The sequence below is a fragment of the Chiloscyllium plagiosum genome, unplaced genomic scaffold (genome assembly GCF_037043375.1).
Source record: "Chiloscyllium plagiosum isolate Xiang-an unplaced genomic scaffold, Cpla_swu_hap1 HiC_scaffold_9, whole genome shotgun sequence".
Lineage (NCBI taxonomy): Eukaryota > Metazoa > Chordata > Chondrichthyes > Orectolobiformes > Hemiscylliidae > Chiloscyllium > Chiloscyllium plagiosum.
In genome coordinates this window covers 120,197,885-120,210,232 of record NW_028270147.1, presented here as the reverse complement: position 1 = coordinate 120,210,232, position 12,348 = coordinate 120,197,885, and the positions used below count along the sequence as shown (strand labels likewise).

At 40.7% G+C, this 12,348-nt stretch overlaps 1 pseudogene; it reads left to right on the top strand.

Annotated features, from left to right (window-relative positions):
* The window catches only part of LOC148149291 (centrosome-associated protein 350-like), a 629,436-nt pseudogene that overhangs the window by 581,993 nt on the left and 35,095 nt on the right, over nucleotides 1-12,348 (top strand).

Genomic DNA, 12,348 nt, shown 5'->3' with positions numbered 1-12,348 from the left:
GTCTCACTTTTGAAATTTTCAATTAATTAAAGCTCAATTAATTCAAAACTAATGAAACGCTCTGCCTGCCTGAAAGGAAATGATGTTGCTTAGTTGCAGCAACCAGTCTTTGAATCTCATCTGTGTTTCACTGCAACGAATTTCAGAGCTGTTTCCTTTTAGGAACAAACTTAACTTTCCATGCATTCATCTTGGTATCTTCTCAGGTTCCAACTCGACAGGAGCAGCGGGATGCAGAACAACCAGTAGTGGAGAATGTTTCCAAAGTGAGCCCCACTTCCAGTCTCCTGCAAACAGATACGGAGATGTGGAGTCCCTCCTCTGTTTCGATTTCAGGCAGTGAGACCAGCAGCATCATGCAAAAACTGAAGAAGATGTGCAGTCAGATGGATGAAAAGTAATATCTCTTGTGGCTCCTTATAAGGCATATTGCTGTGAAAGGCTGGCAAGCCAACCAGCTCATTTGTCAGCTGGTGATGTGACAGAGAGGATGAGAAAGAGAGAGACAGAGTGGCTCTGAACAGAGATAAATAGAAGAAGTCCATTTAACTGTGTTTTTCAAAGGCAGTGTGTTTGCTGCATATGGTGTTTCTAATTATCCCCCCTGAGGTGTTGTCATGTTTGACCCTGTGACTGGGGCAGCAAAACATCAATATGGCCTCACTGCTACTGGTCTCCAAGTGGTGGAGCTTTTTTCTTACCCTCATCTTCTTTATTTACACCCATTGCCCTGGTGTAACAGTCTCAGAATGGGATTGCAATGTGAAAACTTTCACTGGTACAAAGCTTGCTTTGCCTTTCAGTGGAGTGTGTTGGGAAACTGGAGGTACATGCAATGTTGCAGGAATTGTTTTTCCTGGTGGAATTATCAGCTTGACATCATTGTGTAAGCTTTTTTATCCTATGAAGGCAATTGCGTACACTACAGAGGATGTAAACAGGTCTTATGAGGGCAGTACCATGGCTCAATGGCGAGCCCTGCTGCCTTACAGTGCCAGGAACCCAGGTTCAATTCTACGTTCAGGCAACGGTGTAGAGTTTACACATTCTCCCTTTGTCTGCATGGGTTTCCTTCCACAGTCCATAAATATGCATGTCAGGTGGATTGGCCATGCTAAATTGCCCATAGTGCCTAGCGATATGCAGGCTAGGTGAATTAGCCATGGGAAATGCAGAGTTACACTGATAGCGTAGGGGAGTGAGTCTGGGTGGGTTGCTGTTCGAAGGGTCATTATGGACTCAATGGGCTAAATGGCCTGTTTCCACACTGAGGGATTCTATGATTTGTTCCAATAGCGGAGTCAAAAACTAGAGAGCTTAAGTAAGAAAGGAAAAATTTAAAAGTTACCTCGGGGGCAATTTTTTCACACATGTATGGAATGAGCTGTCAGAGTTGGTGGTGAAGGCAGCAATAATGACAACATTAAACAAACATCAGATGGGTTTGTAAGCTCTGGATGGACTGTTGGGAAGGCAGTGCTTGAGATTCTCCCACTATCTAAGTCAGAAAGAGAAATGGAGCTGGGGTTGGCTTTGATGAGCTCTGTTGCCATTTGAAGTTAATGAATCCTCAAGTTGTGTTGAGGTAGAGATGTAGGGAAGTTGGCTAGAAATGTTTGATGGAATATTTGGAATTTCTCCTTAATAATGTGAGGTTTTCTTGAGTATCTAAAGATAAAGCAATTTTGGGGTGATACTCAGCTGTTTTGTTTTTCTTGTTTTGCTCCTTTTTTTGTAAACATTGATCTCCTGTCACCACTACTTCTCTGTCTTTACGTCTCATCACTGGGCTTCTCTCAGTGTCTGTTGGGGAGCGAGAGGCAGCAACTGTGATAAACTAGGATAAAAATCCCCCACCATGGCAAAAAAAGCACATAATTCTTTATACTTTGCAAAACACTGTACTGTAAATAGGAAATGATATTGAGCTAAATGCAAGAAGGTATAGCATCTGACTTGTCTCAAACCTCTTACTAAACTTTGAGGACCAGGCTATCAGAATTTTGTTTGCTCGCTTCCTTTGAGATCACAGTTCACTAATGTCCCAGTACCAATCCCTGGGCCGGGCCAGGTTACCAATTGCAGTGGGGTGGGGAAATTTATGACAGATTGAAGTTTTTTAGAAGATCAACATTGCAGATTGAAGTTGACTGTTTTGACTAATATTGCGTCAGCAAACTTGGAGGAAATCCTTTTGAATGTGTTGATTAACTGCACTGAGCCTATTTACATGCAGTAGTGCTGCAATGTTCTACGATGTGTGAGGTGTACAAGGAGACCTTGCCCTGAATTTTGTTTGTGTTGTGAAACTATAACCCAAACAGTGTTGAATTTAAAAAGTAAGAATTATACATTTTTAGCTGCAGGTTAATGTCCGATTTTAGAAATGAATATCAGCAGCTAGCTGACACTTCCTTTCTCTCTCCCCCGTCCTGCTTGCATGTCCATCAGGTTCCTCACTAAACGGGAGCAGAAACTGATGCATCGGCGACGACATGCAGAGGAGCTGCTGGAGTGGAAGCGGCGGCTCGATGCTGAGGAAGCTGCGATCCGGCGAATGGAAAATCAGGCTCTGGCTGCTTGGGACAAGGAGCTCATGGGAAAGAGAGAGGCAAGGAAGAAGATTCCCGAATCGAAAGGTAATGTTAGCCTCTGTTTCTTGTTTGTTTGTTTTCTCTTCCAGGCAGTAATGCATTTACTGTGGTTCCGACTACTTTCAATTGCACTTTGGTATCGCTGATTGTCATGGCACATGTGAGGTGATGTATTGATGTGTAAATGTCATCAGTCTGGATTAATGCAGAAGAAGCAAGGTGTAAACCTGGCCTTTTACTTTGCCTGTCTCATTCATTCAAGGAAATCACATTTCCCAAGCATCTGCCGTGATCCATTTAATCAGCATAGGTCAGATGTTGGAATTATCATCTTTCTCAATGGTACCTTGACACAATAGCACAGTATAATTTCCCACTCACCCTCTCAGGGAGGCTGAAGTTTCAGATTTTAATTCCTTTCACTGCTGGTGGTTACATATCACTTGCAGAGTTGAGAAGCAGCAAAAGTTGTAATCAGTGAGAGAGCTTGGACGTTGTTTACACAAGGCTATGTGGCCACTTTGTTTACATGGAAAAATCTAATTTTCTTTGCAATATTGATAATTAATTTCATTCCTCACCATTAGCAGCAGAATGTAACTGCAGTACTGCGCAGAATGTTGTATCGGAGTATTTTGACAATGAGCAGTTATGTCTGATAGAATCTGAATTAGCTCAAGGTGCTTTTCATCAGTGACCTGTGCAAACTTAACTTTCTCTGGTTAACTGTTTCTAACCTACTCTCCTTATGATATTGTTACATGCATCTGAAATAAAGAATACATTGAAAGGAGGACGGACATGTAAGACAGACATACTGAATTGTGCATCTTACTTTAAGCACTGTTAACCTATTGCAGTATAAATGTTCTAAGTATTGGTATTTTCTCTAGACACAGCCAGTGAGGAAGAATGTCCTGCGCCACTTTGCTCCCAGCCCCACAGTGACAGTTCAATTCCTGAGGAGGTTAGATGTTCACCTGCTCAGACTCTGGAATCACCATCAGCAGCCCTTCGGATGACCACCAGTCCTGACCATCGTATTTTCATAGATGATGTTTATTCCCAGGATTTTGTCGCAACACACAGGAAAATGGTAAAAAGATGTTTTGCATTGTTTTTTCTACAAAAACTATTTCTAATGAGTAAAGAATATCATATAAGGCTGCAGTGAATAGAAAATCATTGGCTTCGCTCAAAATCAGTCCTAGGGAAACAGGAAGTGGAGAGAATGGGAAACAGTATGGAGAGGGGGTGGGAGATCTGAGGGAATGGGAGTTCTGAGAATGAATGGAAAATATAGGTGTTGGGGGAAAGGGAATTCTGAGGGGAATGGGAAACAGGAGTGGCAGAGAATGGGAATTCTGAGGGGGAATGAGAAATGTAATGTGGGAAAGAATAGGAATTTTGTGAAGGCATGTGAAATATGTGCAGGCTCGGTGGATCAGCAATGGGAAATCCAGCTGGAGGGGAGGGGGCTCTGGGTGGGCTGGTCCTCGGAGGGTTGATGTGGACTTAAAAGGCCAAATGGCCTGCTTCGGCACTTTATGGAATCTCCGATTATCTGTCTCTGCCCCACCTCCGTTCTTCCACTGCAGGAGCCTCATCACTGTCTGTCTTACTTCCAGACTTGACGATTGTATTATAACTACTTGTTCTATTCCAGAAAGCCGGTTGGTGAAGGATAATACCAGAACCAGTCTTTGCATCATTTAAATTAATTTACATGATTATACATTGCAGGCAAGCTATTTGTATTCCTTTAATTAAATCTTTGAGAATTTCAATTTTAATTGCTGCATTAATGGAAAAGCCTTCAGTTACTAAGACAGTGACCTCTTTAATTCTCTCCCTGAACTTTACTTCTGTCTATGTCACTTTCCTCCTTCAAGACACTAGAACTGTATGACAGATTTCACATCTGCCCTTGGATCTCTGAGGCTCAGTATCATGTTTTATTCTATTTCTGTGAAGCGACTTGGTTTGTTTTATCATATGAAAGATTTGTTATAAATGCAAGTTTTTAAAGATAAAATAGGAAGAAAACAGGTAACTGTGAAATAAAGCGTCAGAGCAGATTTCAAAAGTGATGACTGTACTAAAAAAAACTCAACTTTCAGATGTGGAGATATGATGGGTGTCATGCATAAGATTAATTGGCAAGGAATTAAGGCAGGGGTAGCAAACGGGATTTAAACAGATAGAAGGGTGGAAATATAGAAAAGGATTTGGGGAAGTTCCAGAGTGGTTCAAGTAAGTCGTGGTTTCTGGGTTTGCTTCTGGGGGCACTTTTATTTTCGGTGTTCATTTAATAATTTGATTATGTGCCAAGAGCATAAGGTGTTGAAAATCAGAATATTGTAAAATAAGAAGAATGATGAGTGTTTTGGAAAAGTTAAGGAAGCTGTGAGGAGGTTTGATAAGAAGCAGGAATGGTTTAAAGATGACAGGTAGAATTGGGTTGGCGGGTATGTGTGTGGCAGTGTATTTTTTTAATTTTAGATTAAGCGTACTAGCAGCAATTGTAATTTGAGTGGGAGCAGGCCTATGAAGGATGGTGATTTGTAAAAGCAGGTTCAAAGGGCAATAAAGGCTTGACCTTAAAAGCTGTGCTATTAATTATGGAGCAAGTAGAATTCTAGAACTTGGGAAGAGAGATTGTTCATTCTTCCCATAATTCTAGATGGCCTAGTGGTGGTGTCACTAATCCACCTAACCGCACGTCTTTGGACTGTGGAAGGAAACTGGAACGAGAGGAAACCCATGCAGACACAGGGAAAATGTGCAAACTCCACACACACAGTTGCTAAAGAGAGGAATTTGTCCCCAGATACACAGTGCTCAGAGGTAGCAGTGCTAACCACTGAGACATCATGACACCCAGAGGGCGGCTGACAATCAATCTCCTGGCTTATGCCACCTCCTTCCTTTTTCATAAACTTAGAAAATAATGTCAGACTGGGACTAATGTTTGCTTTCTTCTCTGGTGTTTCAGTCTCCTTCCTCAAAAGTGACTGAGAGTACATCGAAGCAAGATGGCCAGAAAATCAGCTCCAGCATCCGTGTGCATGACAGACCGATTCTAAACTCCCACCAAGCATCTGGCAGCTGGTCTGATGAAACTGTTTCTGTGACACAGTCAGGTAGGAAATTTCAAACATGACCAAGCTTCACAGAGGTTCTTCAAATTATTTGATGTGCTTCGAAACTCAAACACGATGTGTATTAATTTTTGTTTAAAAATGTTGCTTGGCTGAGAGCATAGCACAACACCGAGGGATGGTGATTCTTGAGACTTTGTCTTGTGTGAAAGTGAAAATAACGCCTCAAATGGCCTTGCTGTTGGATTTATTAAGGGAATTTTGTTTTAATTCACTTGTGGGATGTGGGCATTGCTGGGTGGCCAGTATTTATTGCCCATCCATGATTGTCCGTAGAACAGTTAAGAGTTAACCACATTGCTGTGGGTCTGGAGTCACATGGAGACCAGACCAGGTAAAGATGGCACTTCTCTTCCCGAAAGGACATTAATGAATCAGATGGGATTTTTCTGACAAACGACAATGAATTTATGGTTATCACTTGAATCTTAATTCCAGACTTTTTATTTTATTGAATTCAAGTTCCACCACCTTGCATGGTGGGATGATGACATGAGTTCTGTCACAGGAGGTTTTCCCTCTAGTTTTGCTTATTACTGTATTGTCACTGTAATTGAGGCCGACAGCCCAGAGTTAAGTCAGCATCGGTGTGGTAGATTGTCTGTTAACATCTCTTTCTGTCAGTTTCCTTTGGAATCTCTGAAGTTGAAACAGTAAGAGTTGAATGCCTGTGCAAGTTTGATTTCATTGGTCTGTAACTTCGGTCATGTTACACCTGTCTAAATTGGAGAAAGAATGTCACCAGCCTTTCAGAAACAATTGCACACCACTGAAGTATTCAACAAAGAAAAGTCAACTCCAACAGGTTTGCCTGTTTCTGACTCTCCAGCTGTGTCCCTTTGCCACTCCAGCCTCTCATTTGCTATCCTCAGCTGGTCCACACCCTTTATATCTCAGCAGCATGTTCCAGCGTCGAGTAAACCCAGCATTTACTAATCACAAACCTGTCTCTGTAAAGTTACATGCCTCCTGCCTCATCATCCACAACTCTCACCCAGAGACTTGACCATTCCATCCTCTTCTGGTCAGATTTCTGAATACTCTATGAATGTGAGCACTTCCAAAAGTCTGGAAAGAGCGCTTATCTGAAAATTATCAGACTGGCCTTAATTGAACTTTGTCTCCCAATTTTTCAACATCTCCAATCTAATTTTCACAGTTAAGAAAGCCCTTCACGATGAATCCCTGTCTCTTTTTGTGACTTTTAGTCTAACATCATCCTTCGATGTCTTGTGGTCTTAATTTCTCTGACTGTTGCATCCCTTCCAGAGTTAACTTAAATAATGGCCATGTATAGTAGCCCAATTGCAGAATTCATTTCCAAATCCCATTCCTCTCCTGTCCTTCAAATGCACATCTTTTGCAAGCTTTTAGTCTCCAGCTTCCCATTTTGGCTTTTTCCTCAATATGGTTCTAACCATGCTCACCGTTACTGACTGCCCACATAGTTCTGCTGTGTGATCGGCCGGGTGTGTACGGTGATACTGTCGGTCTGAGGAGTTGATGTGTTTGGTGACACTGTGGCCCCCAAGTGGTCAACATGTCCATTGCACAAGGCTTTGTCAGTGGTTCAGCAGGTTTGATTAAAGTTGTTGAACAGGTTGTGAGAAGTGTCACCAAAGTTATGCAGGTTTGCATATATCTCCTATCCGCTAATGTTAGTGTCCAAGTTGAATTTGATTGTAAGGAGACCTGTTAACATCCATTGGGTGGATCTTCAACAGAAACTACGTCAGACCAGTGATATTGAGATCAGGATCCATGCACTGAAGGACGAACTTAAGAAGCACAAGTCCATTGTGGACAAGCTGAAGAAAGAGCAGGAGGAACGTCAACAGGAGCGGTTGAAAGCAAAGGAGGCCAGCCTCATCAAACAGCTAGAGGTGAGATTGAACCCTCCACTGCCCTGCAGGTTTCAGCTGGGGATGGTTGGAACATGTGACCTTGCAGAGGTTGAGTTCAGAGCATTTCACATGTTGCATACTGCAATCTCAAAACCAAATCAGCATCCATTTCCTTGAACTAAAAATTGTTGGGGGCTGTTGACTTTTATTCTTGCCATCTTAAGGAAAAGTGGTTGAGCAAGGTTGCTTTTTCTGTTTGATTTTTTTCTCTGCCATTAATAAGAGTTTTTATATTCTTCCAAGCATTCATTCAAACCTTTTATCCCAAATTCCTCTTCATATCTTCATCTCATCCAACTTTCAAGAGCTTCCTTTTTCCAATGGTGTCTTGGGTATTCTGTCCTTATACTTCTTCCTGAGCAATGTCCCAGTATTCTTTATTAAAACAGCTTTGGGGCCTATTACTTGTTAAGTGCTGCATAAATAGGTTGATGTAATGTTGAATGGTGTGTGCAGTGGCTTGAGAGGAATAAACAAACTTGTTTTGATCACATTCAACCAACTGGGCTATTTGGTCTCCCTGTTAATCTTTCTAAATTTTGTGGTTAACTGGTTTTACAGATTGCTAAAATTAGATTTGTTCATTCAAAAAAGATTTTGTCTTATGCAGTTACCAAAGTGGTGTCATGTGTACTTCTTATCATCCCAATGTTTGATTTCACCTTCTCTCCATGTTTCTTTCAGTTCTATGATGAGTTTATTGCAAAGGCCCAAGCTGAAGTCAGTGGAGATCTTGATGTTGGCAGCTCAAACTCCACCAAACCACAAAATAAAACTCTGTGCGCCACTGAAACTGAGAAGGCAAAGGTTAAACCGTGCTCTCTGCAGAGGTACTTTCAGTAATGGATGTTAATTGCGTAACCTTCTGAAGGGATGCCTCTTGTATTTCTCTTTTATACCCTAGAGGAACCCCTTTTGTCCAAATTAGTTGGTGATTAAATTGTTCTTTTGTTAAGGAGACCAATACATTTTGCAGTGACTTTACATCAGAGAAATGTGCCTTTTGGCCCAACAGATTTGTGCAGTTATTTCGTCTCCATGCAAGTCTACTCCCACTTTGTTTCATTCCATCAGTGCATTCTTCTGTATGTTTCCCCCTGAGGTACTTATCCAATTTCCCCCGAAACATATTCATGCTATTGAACTTCAACATTCCCGGTACTAGTTGTCATGTTCCATGTTGTCCCCTTTCCAAGGAAGAAAGTTTTGTTTTGAATTTCTGATTCGATTCATTAATGTTAACTTCCTGTCCAGGTCAGCCTCACAAGTGAAGACATTCTCCCTCCATGCAGTTTGGGCTGCTTCATTTTTAAAGTTCTCTATCAAATTTTATTTTTTAAGTTCTCTATCCGGTAACTAGCTTATACAGTTAATGGTCGGGCCCTGGGTGTGTTGCTGAACAAAGAGACCTCGGGATGCAGGTGCATTGTTCCTTGAAAGTGGAGTTGCAGGTAGAAAGAGTGGTGAAGGAGACATTTGGCATGCTTGCCTTCATTGGTCAGAACATTGACTGTTGGGCTTGAGGCATTCCGTTACAGCTATACAGGACATTGGTGAGGCCATTTCTAGAATACTGCACGCAGTTCTGATCGCCTTTCTACAGGAAGGATGTTAAACTTGAGAGTGTGCAGAAAAGATTTACAAGGATGATTGGAGGCTGAAGGATTTTTGTAGAGGGGGTTGGATAGGGTGAATAGCCGAGATCTTTTACCCAGGTTTTGGGAGTCCAAAACTAGAGGGCATAGGTTTAAGGTGAGAGGGGAAGATGTAAAAAGGGCCTGAGGGTTAACGTTTTCAGGCTGAGCATGCTGCATACATGGAATGAGCTGCCAGAGTGGGAGAGAGGGGTACAATTACAACTTTTAACTTATAAAAGGCTTGGAGTTGGATATATGAATAGGAAGGGTTGAGAAGGATATGGGCTAAATACTGGCAACTTGGGATATTAGAGAAGAGCTGAGAAGATCCGGTTTACTAATCAAGGATTAAAGTTCAAATTGGATGTTGAATCCTCACCCAGGTCACCTTCCAAGGATCTTGAGGAGGAACAGAAGACTGTCATCCAATTGGAGACATCTGAAGGAGACAAAGAGGAAGTACTATCTCAAGATCCTTGACCTCGACCTGTAAGTATTAATTTTGAGTTAGTTTTGGGATGGATTTTTATTTTAAGAATTGGAGATGTGTTATTTGTCTTGAAGCATTGATGTGATTGTTTGATGAATAATCCCAGAGCATATTAAATTCCCATATTTTAACATAATTGTTGGATTGTGATTGTTTCCGTCACAAATGTCAAAATACAACTCCACTTTATTTGGGCACATTTTGCATGTCAACATTTTCAGAAATTACCCTGAGTGTTCCCCTTTCCCAAGGACACTTTCCCAAAAGCTGTTGTGAGGAATATCTTGATAAATTGTTAATATATTTGTGGGTGATAAAATCAAGCTGTGGGGGATATTCTTAAAATTTCTGGTGTCTCAGTGTTTTCTACCTTGCCCATCAATTCTCAAAATAAGTGTAAGTACGCCTGATTATTTCTCAAGGATTTAGTGGCTATTTCCACTGTGTAATTACTGAGTTTAGAACTGAAGGATTGCTATTGAAATTCAAACCTTTTCCTCCGCACTTTTCTGTCCTTCCTTAAAAGGGAGGCAGTGTTTTTAAAGAGGATCTTTTAAACTAAGTTTTGAATCATCTCTGACTTTTTCAGTTCGCACGCAATTTTTCCAGCGTAGTGTTCTGAAGCAAAGTCCTGAGACTGAATGATCATCTGATTAGAAGAACAGAAGGGTTTATGGTTTGCACATATTAACATTGATTGGACAAGCAGCTCTTTCATAAAAGTGCTTGACAAGTTCTCATTCTGTCCATTCCTTTCTGAGCATTCAATATCGGAAATCACTGAAATAGGTGCTTGGGTCAGTTTGATTTGACACAGCAACATCCTGACTAAACTGACACGTGCTCTTCTGATTTGTCAATATTTGTGTTTCCCTGTAAAGTGCAGGAATAAAAAGTGGTGCAGCAGTCAACTGAAAGTGATCTGATTTTGGAAAGCTGAAGCTCAGAATGTTCAGTCTGAAATCGTTCATTCCCCTAAGTACACAACAGTTAGAAGATAAAGAGATTCTCCATACTTATACTGTGAACCAGGAAAGATTTGAACAGTCCATATCAGTTTCCTAAAATGGCCATTACTTTCTCTATGGTTACTTGTAACAAGCCATATGTTTTTGATTGCATAGTTTGAAGAATATTCACTGTTTTCATCACAATGTATCTGATCCTGAACTGTCCAAAAGTATTCTTTTCAGTTCAATAACTGTATTCTTCTCATCCTCCACACTCCATGATAGTCCATGATATCTCCCTTTGTGAGCCGAATGGAATATTGATTCCACCTAATGGATAAATGTGACGTGTTCTTTTCATACTAAGTTTATATTTCAAGCTCAGGGAAACAACTTGTGATACTTTGAAATTTTGTAAAGATGATTATTTTCACCACCTTGATTAAGGCCAAAAACTTTTAAAACTTAAAAAGGAGTATAAAGCATTTGTTCTGACTCCATCAAGTAAATTTTGTATTGAGTTTGAGTACTCAGTCTAATAAAATATACTGTTTAATGTTCTGGATCTCACTCCATGTGGAAACCTTGACTTTCATTACATGGCTGAGAATAAATTGGAAATGAATTCCAGCCTGTGTCTGACACGTCAGACATACTCTGAGATATAAAACAAAGGTTCTCGTTTGTTTGTCTCCCGTTTTCATGCTTTGATTTCACAGTTTATTCTAACCATGTATTGTCATTAATGGTTTGAAATGAATTCCATCATTTTTATTCCTGACCTTCAGTATCTCGATTGACCAACAGTTTGTGTACTTTGCAACAGGGCAGCCCAGTGCAGTAGCCCCAGTCCCTAAAAGATGTGCCCCGAAACATCCAAGGGGAAAATAACTTTGCTTTCGCTCAAGATGCTGTAGAGATTGAGACATTGGTTCGTGCAGCAGCTGAGGAGCTGTGCAAATGGCAGGAACTTGGCCATGATCTGGCGGATTTGCAAATACCCCCAGACTTTGGGAATTATAAATGGAAGGATGACGAGAGTGAGAGCAGAAGAGCTTATTGTGAGGTGATACCCAGAGTTTGCATTTGAAAACAAAATTATTTTTTCTTAGTTAAGCAAGAAAGGTATGGGTGAATAGTGCTCCATTACAACTCTGATTGATGATATGTATAACAGAGCATGTTAAAAACATTATCTCGATCCTGATGACTGCATTGAATTCAATTTACCATTTTGCCCCTTCCCTAAAAATCCAAAGCCCCTTTCTCCTCCACTGTTTGTACTCTCCCATTATTAATTTATCATCCTCATCACCATCGTACTGTAAAGCGTTAAATCCCATCTGTCATAACTTTTGCCCAGTCTGCGAACCTATAGATTCTGTTTCTATTTACATCATATATGGTGTCCCTTCCAGCCACTCAGTATTTTTTTCAAATTCTTCTTCATCGTTTCTGACTTTCTATTGCTGTTTCCATTGGTTGATAATACAATATTTGATTATTATTCACCTTAATAATTGGAGCCATGATAGCTTGCTTTCTATTTACAGCATGTCCCACAGATGTCATTCATTTTGTTTCAAAGATTTGCCTCCTTTTATGTTGTGGT